Raw genomic sequence first — 12,170 nt, 5'->3', positions numbered from 1 at the left:
TTTCCTTACATTTTATATTTACATAATTACATAATCTTATGAATTCCATTTCTACCATAGTTCCTTGTATTCTCTAGTAAATAATTAAAAGGTCACAAGACTTTTGTGTGATTGTGTGTATTTACTTTTACTTAAGTGAAGCGTTGTGGAGCTTTTATTATGCAGTATTTTCACATTGTAAAGTTAGTTTTTTTAATTGGTAAATAATCTGAATAGCCTTCTTCTAACAACACTGGATATCATTATTGTTGTATATAAAAGACTATGGACTACGACATTTAGGTTGACCGTTTATTGAACACGTTGTTATATACGCTCCCATGACAACACCACAACAACACAACTGTATCCGGTTCACACATCCCAAAACTCCCGGTGCCATCTTAAAGGCACAGTCACACCTGATGTGACACATACATAACATTTACCCCCCCCCACAAGGAACCCAATTAACTTTTAGCTATCTACTCTAGATGAACTGGGTAGACTGCCAGTCACCAGCATAGCCATGTGGATTATTCTGCCACGCAACAGACTATGCTCTGAACATTACCCCTGAGAGTCACAAGCTCACAATATAGTCTTCCAAGTATCTTGGTCTGACCCGGACACGGGCCGGATGAGCTTCAAAACGAACCACTGGCTCAACCGGCTCAGGTGGGAACCCGGCTGGACCCTGCAACTGATCATCAGGACAAACAAAGTCCCCGTCCTCCCTGGGCCCTGGGTCCATGATGGGGGCGGTGCCACCTTCTGAAGCCGGCTTGCATGCCACCGTGATCCGTCGGCCAGACGAAAGGTGGCTGACCCCAGTTGAGCGGTGACCTTCATCGGCGCCGTCCAGAAGGATAGCAGCTTGTGGTCCCGGTTAGGACGGTGAATCCTGACCCAGTCCCCCACTGTGAAGGGAGGCGCTCTCACCCTCCGTCTCTTGTCGAACCGCTGCTTCATACGACGCTGAGCCTCTGCAACCCTGGCGCTCTGGCAGGGTGTGGCTGTTGGCATGACGGCCGCCGGGGCCCGTAGCCGATCCAAAGGGAGCTGCAGCTCACGGCCCATCATCAAGAGGGCTGGGGAGCTGCCGGTAGTTGAATGTGGCGTCGCCCGGTAGTGAAGCAAGGTGCGAAGCAGCGCGGCTGAGAACGGAAGACCATCTGCCAGGTGTGCTCTGATCCCGTTCTTTAGGGTTTGGTTGAACCTTTCCACCCATTTGCTTGCGGGTGGTAGAAAGCTGTACGGATGTGTTTAATCCCCCTCCCTTCCACAAAGGTGGCGAACTCAGAGGAGACAAACTGTGGGCCGTTATCCGTAGTGATGGCGTTAGGACTGCCCCACCGAGCAAACAGAGAGGAGAGGAAGTCTGTGACCACCCGAGCCGTTACGGACCCTGTGGCGACCACCTCGAATGGAGGTCGTAGGCCACCAGGAGGAAGCGTTGGTGGTGCGGGACGCCATGCAGCTCCCCACAGATGTCCATCTGCATGTGCTCCCAAGGCGCGCGGCCACTGCAAGGGCTGCAGGGGCGGTGGGAGTGGCGGGCCAGTTTTGACACTGACCAGGCAGGCCGTGCACTCCTTCACCATTGTCTCTATATCTCGATCTATGCCCGGCCACCACACCAAATCCCTGCAGCGCTGTTTTACCTTCACGATACCCAGGTGGCCCTCATATGCCATAGACAATACGCGGGACCTGAGGTCGATGGGAACGAACGTTCGGAGGCCCCTGGCCACGCAGACACCGTTCCAGCAGGTCAGCTCGTCCTTGACCCGATGAAAAGACGCCAGCTCCTCTGGGAACTTCGCAGGCCATCCCTCCCGGATGTAAGTGCGGAGCCGGGAGAGCGTGGGGTCCTCCTCCGACGCGAGCCGAAGGTCATCCAGGGAAACCGCGGCCTAAAGCGGGGCGTGGAGCATGAGTATGAGCTCTGACTCTGTTGCGTCCGGGCCCGCGCCGGGCGCTGGGATGGGGGTGGCGCGGGAGAGCAGGTCAGCCACCACATTCTCCCTGCCGGTAGTAAACACTGTGGTGAAGTCATACGGCAGGAGTCTCTCTGACCAGCAGTAGATCCTCAGCGGTTTGTGCCCCGACCCCGATGTAGCAAGCAGGGCTGTAAGAGCCTGATGGTCAGTACGCAACGTAAAATGCCACCCATACACGTACATGTGCCACCGCTCGCATGCCCAGACGCAGGCCAATGCCTCCCGCTCCCCCACTGAGTATTTCTGTTCGGCCGAGTTGAGGGACCGAGAGGCGAACGCCACCGGGCGTTCTGTGCCACCCTGGATCTGGGACAGCACCGCCCCTATTGCCGTATTGGATGCGTCACAGGGCACGAACGTGGGGCTCGTCAGGTCAAAGAATGCGAGCACCGGCGTTGAGGTGAGCTGCGTCTTGAGCTGGCGAATAGCGGCAGAGCAGGCCGGGGTTCACTCCCAGACCACGTCCTGTTTCAGGAGTTTGCGTAGTGGGGAGGTGGTCGAGGAGTACTGAGGAAGGAAGCGCAGGTAGTAGGCCGTCATCCCCAGAAACGAAGAGATCTGAGCCGGACAGGACGGCTCAGGCAGGCTCAGGCAGGCGCAGCACCGCCTCTACGTTGGAGTGTAGCGGGCTGAGGCCGTCGGCGGTCAGGTGGAACCCCACAAACTCGATGGCTGGAACAGCGAAGGTGCACTTTTCCCCATTGAGTGTGAGGTTGTGACTGGCGAGGACCTCCAGCACCCTCGCCAGGCGTTCGTCATGAACGGCTGGTGTAGCACCATGAACCACTATGTCGTCCAGGAAGACGACCACGCCCGGGATGCCGGCGAAGATGGTCGACATGATTTTTTGAAAACAGCTGGGGGCCGAGCTGAGGCCAAAAGGCATGCGGGTGTAGCGAAACACTCCGACATGAGTCACGAAAGCTGTAAGGTTGCGGCTGTCAGGGTGCAGCGGAACCTGCAGGTAGCTTTGACGAAGGTCTAGTTTCGTGAACATGGAAGAGCCATAGAATTGTGCGGCTAGCTCCTCCACTGTGGGCAGCGGATACCTGTCAGGTATCACGGCTTTGTTCACCGGCCTGAGGTCGATGCACGGGCGCAGGCCCCCTGACTTCTTCTTCACCACCACCAGGTTTGAAATCCACGGGGAAGCATCAATGCGTTCGATGATGTCCGCGTCCAAGAGCTTTTGCAGCTCGGCGGTGATGTCGTCGCGCAGGGCGAGAGGCAGGCGGCGTATGGGCTGAATCACCGGGTGTACCTCAGGCTTGAGGAGGGGCTGGTGGTCAAAGGCGGTGAGGCAGCCCAAACCACTGAATAGGGCAGGCCAGCGCTGATGCCACGGCGAGCCGACAGACAAGATAGCGGCCCCAGAATTGTCCACAAGGGTGAAACCCAACTCACAAAACAAATCAAAACCCATGAGGTTGGCCCCCTGGTGAGACACTTGAAAGGTGAATGCGGGGAGAGCCTTAGTCCCGTAACGCACAGCCAAGGTGATTGTGCCCGCCATTCCAATTTTAGAGTGTCCATACCCGTACAGATCCTCAGCGTCGGCGGTGACTGTTCGGAGCGGAAAGAGACACCGGACCGTGGAAACATTCAGGAGCGACTTGGAGGCCCCCGTATCCAGCAGCAGCGGGAGGCAGACCCCATCCAGCTCCACCGTGCAGCACTTTAGCGGTCGGGAGATGGCGCCCACTGAGTGGATGGTCGTCGGTGCGTGTGGCCCAGGCGTACGTGGAGGTGGGCTGTCGGCTGCAGGAACAGAGCGACAGACCCGTGCAAAATGGTTCTGTCTGCCACAGCGTTGACACCTCTGTCCCTTGGCAGGGCAGTTCGGAGCTCGACTCTGGTGCGATGATGAGCCACAATTACCACAGGGCCGGCGTGCTGCCATACCCTGGCGTGCTGCAAAGTTCACATCAAAGTTGTCCTCAGGGAAAACCTCCCAGGGGGGCTCCATGGGTAGCGCCACTGTTTGAGTTAGTAGCATGCGTCTGTGGGAAAAGAACCGGAGGAGGGAGCTAGCTGGGATGCTAAGGCTGCTGCTGACTCAAGCTGGAAAGCTACCTCCACTGCTCTTGTTAAAGTGAGCTTGTCTGTCATCATTAGCAGCTTTTCTCTGAGCGTCGAGCTGTTAGTGTGCTCAGCCAGCTGATCCCGTATTAGTTCATCCTCCAGCGCCCCGAATTTACAGAGGCTGGCTAGTCCCCTCAGATCAGCCACGTAATGGTGGACGGACTCACCCGCCTGTGTCTGTGTCATGTGTCTCCCATCACCCAAATCCCCTGACTATTCATCCAATCAGCCAGTTGAGGATCTTTCCTACGTCTGTTTCCGGTATTGTTCCTGCAGAGCTGCCAAGTCTCACCCTTTGAGAGTGAGAGTCACGCAATTTAACCTCTTCACACGCCTCACGCCAGACTTGCCATTTCACACGCTTTTTTTCCCCTCTCACTACTTTATAATTATTTTTGTATTTAATGATATATTTCCATAACTTGTTGCTCGAGGCATGCCGTAGTTCGAATCAGGGACAGGGTGAGTCCGCCCTATTCTGCCCCCGATTGGCTGACCGAGATATGTGATAACCAATCATCAGCCCTCGAGGCTAAATCTAACCAACCCAACGAAAGGCACCACGTATACAAACCAATCAGAGGCAGCTTAGGGCGGGTCATTGCGTCTCTATCCTATGAAGAACAACCTAACTCTATGGCGGAGAAATCGAAAAGTAAACGTGAAACGTCTGTGTCAGCGCCTCAATAATGCCGTGACTGACATTTTCATCTGAAGCGGGAGGTCAAACGGTAGGTAACCACATTATTTTTACAAATATTTTTATTTTGATGAAGTCAACGGTGGGTCTGACTACGTGAGACTTAACGTTACACAGGCTGCTGGTGAGCAGTGTGGCAGGTTGCTGCGGTGGGTTTAACAACAACCGTGACTAATAGCAGTGTTAGTTAAAGAGCCTGTGACAGCATCCCAACAACTGTTGTGCAATGAAATATTGGGCTACTAGTAATCTCGAACCGTCAGTTTAAAAAAGAAAAAGCGATACCGTTCCGTTAAATATCAATAATTTCGAACATCGCGGGGAAATTCCTTCGACTCATTTTGAAGTTTTGGGGGAAGCCAGAAGTGACGTCAATGCGGGAACGCTTCACTGTGCGGCGAGAGAGCCAAACACGGACAAAGTGTTGTCATGCGTAGAAATGGTGAATTACTGAGTTTAGGCACGTTAATAACGTTTTAATGAAGTTGACTACAGTATATTCATATTTGTCAGTGCTTTCATGTCAATTCGCCGAACATAAACATACATGATCGTGGTGAAGATGATGATTACATTAGGATTAAAAATCGGTAGTGAGAGCTACTGAATTTCCTACCGTAGGATGTGATATAAAAACAAATCGATTATTTTTGTAGTTGTAAACTCAAGTGGATGAAACTACATTTATTAGTGCTTTCATGTCAATTCGGCGAACATATGATACATTAAATGATCGTGAGAATGATGATTAAAAATCGTTTGTTTGTGCCGGTCTGCATTTCCTGATGAGAAAACCACCCGATGCTTTTTGTAGTTGTAGTACACCAACATGGATTAAACGTGTGGTTTTTTCACCACAATGTTGGGGAAATTAATGGATAAAATGCACGGATTATTATTATTATTATTCCCACTCCGATCGGGACACCAGGTCCACCGTTTCCCCGCAGCGAGGCTCCCCCCGTTGACAGTTTACGTGGGCTGGGTGCAGTGGCGGACTGGCCATCGGGACGAATCCCGATGGGCCGGTACCGAAGTGGGCCGGTCGGATAAATCACTAGCACACCCCCCATAGGCGGCGCGTGAGGTTCAGGTTTGGGAAGGCTAAATAACTTTTTTTACCTGACGCTGCCCGGCTCCGGCGTCTATAGAAAAGAGATCAACTCAGTGTGCGGAGTTAAATCTCTCAAGTCATATTACAGGATAAAGGAAATACAGTTTAAACTGCCGTATGCAGAGAAGACGCCGACGTGTCGCACTTATCATTCATATTACATCATCAATCAGATCATCGATCATATAATGTATCATATATTTCTTTATCTGAGTCAGCTTCTCCAGCCGTATCTGGCCGTGCAACACTTACAGTGTCACATACTGTATGCAGAAGAGAAGTATTATTTTAAGCAACACATTATGTTGACGAAACACTCGAGTCAAATGTAATTAAAGTCAGATCCACTCGTGTCTTAGACGTGAACGCGCTCTCAGCTGGAGAGAGAAACCCTGGCTTGATATACCGAGTTGATAACCAGCGTCGTAGGACCGCTTAGCGAGATCTCGTTTGTTAGTTTGTTGTTGTTAGTTTGTTTGTTACTCAAACATATCCAGGGTCTGTTGAACTGGCTTCGTAGTACAGGGCACAGGTGGCTAGCAGCCTAAACTGCTAACAGATAAAACATAAACCGATCCTTCAGCCTCATATGAGCTCTCAGACACGTTCAAAATTAAACTGTCATCGCTGTCTGAGCTTGCTGCTGTGTGCGCCATCGTGCGTTTACATGCAGATGCTGGGATCCTGAACGGTGCCGCTGGAGCGCTGTGCCCGCAATGACGTCACACATAATTTGGCGGGACTTGAAGAATCCCCGAGAAGATCCAGAAAATAGTCAACATTGAAGGGCAGATTAATGGTTATCAAAGTACAAATATCCAAAATCAGTTCAGTAACGGTTTTCAAGGGGACAATATTTACTCAAATTGATGGGTTTGGATGATGGGGGAAACTCGTGTCACAGGCTCTTTAAATCATCACGTATTTGCGTGTGTGAGCTAATGGATACTTACTATGAGCTAAGGGAATTTACAGTACTGTACCTGTGCTGTTTGCATTTCTGTCTAATAAAATATTCAATCAATCAAACAGTTACATGTATGTAGCTATATTTTGATCCAGAGGATCTGACTGTGGATGTGGGATACTGGTTTAAAGGAAGCACCAATACAGTATGCTAGTAATAATGTACTATGTTTGTTCCCTTTTTCATTAGCACTCTACTTCTAGGTTAAATGTAATTTTGAAAATCTTTTCTGAAATACAAATTTGTAGATGCGGAGTTTCATCCGCAAGTTGCTCTCGAAGTTTCTGAAGCCAGCAGCACTGCAGCACCGGGAATTGCATGAAATCCTCTATAAGGACCCATCAAACCAACTACCATAGGTAATCCTCCAAGTTTCACATCAGCAGATGCACATACACTATCCACTCTCTGATCTCACTCACATAATACTGTTTGTGTTTGTTAGAGGGCTGCTTGTGCAGACAAGTTATGAGTTTGATAATCTCATCTCATCACACACATAGGACCACAATGGAAACAAGTCCACAGGACTTTTTAATGTTATCCTTTTAGCCCAAATGTGTGACTGTACCTTGTGCTGTTTGCATTTCTGTCTAATAAAGTATTCAATCAATCAATCACTGATGTGATGAAGATACTTAAAGGGGTGCTTTCAAGTTAGCTATTGTGGTTGTTGATGATTGCTAAAGGGACTCAACACCGGTCTTATTCCCAGTCTCATACTGACATGTTGGTGTTGGGAATGAGAACATATTGCATCAATCTTTCTCCAGAATCGCATACAGCACCTTAATGACCTCTGTGATGTTGTTGATTTATTGTGTCTCTCGTAGGAGAAAAGCTGGTGATCGGCTTCACTACTCGAGCTACACTCAACAGGCTCCTTGATGCAGGATACATTACACCGCAGCAAGTGCAGAGGTTCCAGCAGGCAGCAGTGGCGTTTCTGGTGAGGGCTGTGGAGTATGCCACATGAGAGAGCCCCTGATAAAACATGCCATGTTTCTGGATGTCCAGCAGAGGGTAGAGTGTGGAGTGGAAGACACCTTGTACTTTGTTGTGATGCCCCTGTGGGTGCATCAGTAGATAGGGTGTGGCTGTTCTGTCTGTGCTGCATTGGCTCCAGTGATTGTACCGATTGCAGTAACTCAGGGCACCTGGGTCTGGTGCTCTGCAGCTATCTTAAAGGCCTCTCTGCTCCTGTCTGCTCTCTCGCTCTGTTTTCCTGCAGGCACCCGGCTCTGATGAGTATAAATGTGTTGAATTGACCAGTGTTGTGCAAAATAAACACCTTTACCTACCCGTTGACATGTTGTGTCTCCTTTTTGTTGTGGCCTTTTGAGCCAGGTCGCAACAAATGGGGGCTCGTCCAACGGGTTATTTATTTAAAAAGTTTGTGTAGTGCTCATTGAGCAGCTGATTTATTGTTGTGGTCCAGCTGTGTGCTGGCTCTGCGCTGCTATTTGGGGGACACATCATGTCTTTTGGGTTTCAGGATGCTTTAGTGTTTGACATGGCATCAGGTTTTGTGTGCCAATCAGAAGGTAAGATATTGCTGTTTGTTACGCTTTTGTAAAAGAGATTTTCCCCGCTAGGCTTAAGTGGCGTTTCCCCTTGGGTTCCGTCTGTTTGTTTTTTTCATAGTGTTGTGGCGACGTGGTTGGTGTCAGCTGTTTTCGGACAGCTGTCTCGGGGGCACATCCGCGTGATTTCTTGGTGTTACCTGCGTGCAGGTCGCTCCATAAATCCGCCGGGTTCCAGTGCGTAATTACCCGCCGCAAGCCACATGAAGACTAGGTGAGATTAGGAAGATTTTGGTAAGGCAGTTAGGGGGGAATTCTCTGTTGGGTTTTGTCTTTTCGCCCAGGCGTGTTGACAGTTGAGTACTTTGCTTTCTGATTGGGTATAGGCAATATATTATGGCTTCTTTGTCAGCGTTTGTGGATGCGCCCTCAGTATCTTTCTTGGATGGTTGCCAGAAGGCGCAGTTGATCGAAATAGCAGAGCATTATGAAATTGCTGTTGTAGGGAGCAAGCGGAAACATGACATTAAAGCTGTCATCGTGTCATCTTTGTTTGAGCGGGGAGTGTTACAGAAGAGTGAGTCTGGTGTGGCAAGGGTCGGGCCAGTAGTGGTTCAGACAGCTGGTTTGACATTCGAACAGCAAAAGGAGCTTTTGGCCATGCAGTTTAATCAGGAGAGATTGCAGTTGGAGATGAAATTGGAGCAGGAGAGATTGCAGTTGGAGTTGAAGTTGGAGCAGGAGAAGTTGCAGTTGGAGATGAGGGGTCAGCAGCAGGAGGTAGAGAAGCGTTTAGAGGTGGAGAAGGTGCTGGAGGTGGAAAAGATGAAATGTGAGGTGGAACATGCTAGATTACGGCTGATGGGAGAGGGCAAGTTTTCTCCAGGGGAGGATGGTGGTGCTAGGTTAGCATCAGGCAGTGGCGATATAATTTCTTACTTGCGATTAGTGCCAAAGTTCAATGAGCGTGACCCGGACATTTTTTTCACTCTATTTGAACACATAGCAGAGGCAAGAAACTGGTCAGATTCGGACAGAGTGCTGTTACTTCAGTGTGTACTCACTGGGCGAGCACAGGAAGCCTATTCAGCTATTTGTGGCGAAAATACTTTGGACTATGATAGAGTAAAATCAGCGGTGTTGAAATCTTACGAACTGGTTCCTGAAGCGTATCGTCAAAGGTTCAGAAGTGGGGTCAAGGGAGATAAGCAGACACATGTGGAGTTTATCCGTGATTTAACTTCTCATTTTCAGCGGTGGTGCGCGGCAGCAAAGGTTGCAAGTTTTGACGGTCTTTGTGAGCTCATTGTCTTGGAACAATTTAAAAACATTCTCCCTCAGCGTGTGGCCACATATGTGAATGAACAGAAACCTCCCACCGCGTTTAGAGCTGCTGAATTAGCGGACGATTTTGTGTTGACACATAAGGGCAGTTTTGCGGAGAAATATTCTAGGGGTGATTGGAAACGTGGAGAAGACAATGGAGATGCCCGTGCAAAGTTTTCACCAGGCTCCTCCCGTAGATTTGCAGGTACAGGGCGACCCGAGGGGGCCAAAGTGGACCAATGTCACTATTGCAAAGGTGGGGGTCATTGGAAGGAGCAGTGTCCATTGCTGGAAACGAAGGGGAAGCCTCGTTTGTCACCACATGCTCCAGCCATGTGTTGTTCTGCCGTGTTGGTTAAAAAGCCACAGGGTGTAGGATCGGGCATGGTGCCTGATAAGAAGCTGGTTTGTGCCGACTTGGATGTGGGTTCTGTTTTTGGGCCGTTCATAACGGAAGCCGTTGTGTCAATAGTTGGTAGTGACAAGTATGTTCCGATTAAGGTGTTGCGTGACACAGCAGCTAGATACTCATTTATTGTTGAGTCAGTGTTGCCTTTTTCGTCAGAGACAGAGGATAGGGATTTTGTGCTGATGAGGGGAATGGAGATGGGCTTGATTCCTGTGCGACGTCATACAGTAGTGCTGGATTGTGAGCTGGTACGGGGAGTTGTGTCTATCGGCGTGCGTCCCGCATTGCCACTTGATGGGGTACAGATGATTTTGGGCAACGATCTTGCTGGTTGTGTGGTGTGGGCAGGTGTGCCACCGCCTGTGGTGGTTTCCAGACCGTTGGCATCTGTAGAGCCAGATAAGAGTGGTTTGCAATTTCCAAGTGTGTCTCCTTTTTATACTATTACGCGTGTGCAGAGCCGTAGGATGTCTACTGACCTACCTGTTTCGGAGTCTGGAAAAAGTGGCCCAACACGGTCCTTTGACTTTCAGATCGAGACAAAGGTGAAGGAGAAGAAAGAGAGGAAACGCCGCAAAGCGAAGAAGAGGAGGCCGAAGGAGGTCAGCGCGCCCAAGAGGCCGATGAGCGCCTACATGCTGTGGCTCAACGCCAGCCAACCCAAGGAGGAGTGGGACATAAAGGCAGTGGAATCGAAGAAGCAGTACGAAATCGCAAGGCAAGAGCTCGAAGACAGAGGCGGAGGAGGAGCGTCCTCCAGTCCTAAGATGGAAAGTAAAAAGCTGGAGTTAAGAAGAAGGATGTTGGGTTGTCGTGGACCCCTTTGGGGCCCCGTCTTAAGGGGGGGGCTGTGATGCCCCTGTGGGTGCATCAGTAGATAGGGTGTGGCTGTTCTGTCTGTGCTGCATTGGCTCCAGTGATTGCACCGATTGCAGTAACTCAGGGCACCTGGGTCTGGTGCTCTGCAGCTATCTTAAAGCCTCTCTGCTCCTGTCTGCTCTCTCGCTCTGTTTTCCTGCAGGCACCCGGCTCTGATGAGTATAAATGTGTTGAATTGACCAGTGTTGTGCAAAATAAACACCTTTACCTACCCGTTGACATGTTGTGTCTCCTTTTTGTTGTGGCCTTTTGAGCCAGGTCGCAACATTTGTCGACAGGTTAGTTGGGGTATCAAGTCAAGTACATTTATCTATAGTGCCAAATCACAACACAAGTTTTCTCAATATACTTAATAAGTAGAGCAGGTTAAAGACTCTTGGCTCTTGTCACATTTTCTTAACATTTTCTTAATAGATTGTAAAGTTTAATGACCACATCTGAAAAACAACCCGTTTCAGCTACATTACTTGACCAGATCAGTGCACATTGTGTTATTTTTAGGTTTCCTGAACTTCTCCCATACAACGGACCTAACGAGCGTGACAAACTGAGTGAGGAGTTTTTGGACTACCAGTCCATGGACATTGCCATGCCCGAAGACCCAGCCACGTTCGACATTGAGAGCTTTTGGGGGAACTTGGCATCAATGAAGAATAAGGTAAGAATTATTCTGCACCCTTTGAAATACCCATTGACGTAATCAACTTAATTCTATACAAAAATACTTGAGTAATTAGGCTTCCTACATTTTTCAAAGGTGACCGGTATGAGCAGATTTGGGAGGCTCTCCCGTATTGCCAAGTTGGTGTTGGTACTTCCACATTCAAATGCTGATGCTGAACGAGTGTTCTCTGTGGTGGGACTGAACAAAACCCGAAAAACTGTTTGGCTCTTGATGGAACTCTATCATCCATCATGACTGTGAAGATGGCAAACCTTGAGCCACAGTGTTTCAAATGGGAGCCCCCTCCCTCTGTCATCAAGGCATCAACATCTGCTACAAACACCTACAACATGAGACATGTCATGTAAACCAAAACACACAAACAAAGACATGCACTTTATTTATTTATAATATATATATATATATATATATATATATATATATATATATATTATTCTGGTTCTAATTTTGTTACTCTTAAAAAAAATGCACTAAAGGAAAAGGCTGCTATTGGTTCTTAAAAG

The sequence above is a fragment of the Gymnodraco acuticeps genome, unplaced genomic scaffold (assembly GCF_902827175.1).
Source record: "Gymnodraco acuticeps unplaced genomic scaffold, fGymAcu1.1, whole genome shotgun sequence".
Classification (NCBI taxonomy): Eukaryota; Metazoa; Chordata; class Actinopteri; order Perciformes; family Bathydraconidae; genus Gymnodraco; species Gymnodraco acuticeps.
The sequence above is the reverse complement of the archived record's forward strand: the minus strand, read 5'-3'. Positions refer to the sequence as shown.